The sequence below is a fragment of the Octopus bimaculoides genome, chromosome 29, assembly GCF_001194135.2.
Source record: "Octopus bimaculoides isolate UCB-OBI-ISO-001 chromosome 29, ASM119413v2, whole genome shotgun sequence".
Classification (NCBI taxonomy): Eukaryota; Metazoa; Mollusca; class Cephalopoda; order Octopoda; family Octopodidae; genus Octopus; species Octopus bimaculoides.
In genome coordinates this window covers 2848391-2848818 of record NC_069009.1, presented here as the reverse complement: position 1 = coordinate 2848818, position 428 = coordinate 2848391, and positions in this window count along the sequence as shown.

Below are 428 nucleotides of genomic sequence, written 5' to 3'. Positions count from 1 at the left end.
TATATATATATGTAAGTAAACATGCATAATTGTACGTATTCATGCATACATGTATGTATGTATGCATGTATGTATATATTTATACATATATGTATGTACGTATGTATATACGTATGTATGTATGTATGCATCCGGGTATGTGTGTACGTATGTATATATGTATGTATATATGAATCTATGCATGTATGCACGTATGTATGTATGTGTGCATGTATGTATTTATGTATGTATGCATGTACATATATATATATATATATATATGTACAGGAGTGGCTGTGTGGTAAGTAGCTTGCTTACCAACCACATGGTTCCGGGTTCAGTCCCACTGCGTGGCACCTTGGGCAAGTGTCTTCTACTATAGCCTCGGGCCGACCAAAGCCTTGTGAGTGGATTTGGTAGACGGAAACTGAAAGAAGCCCGTCGTATAT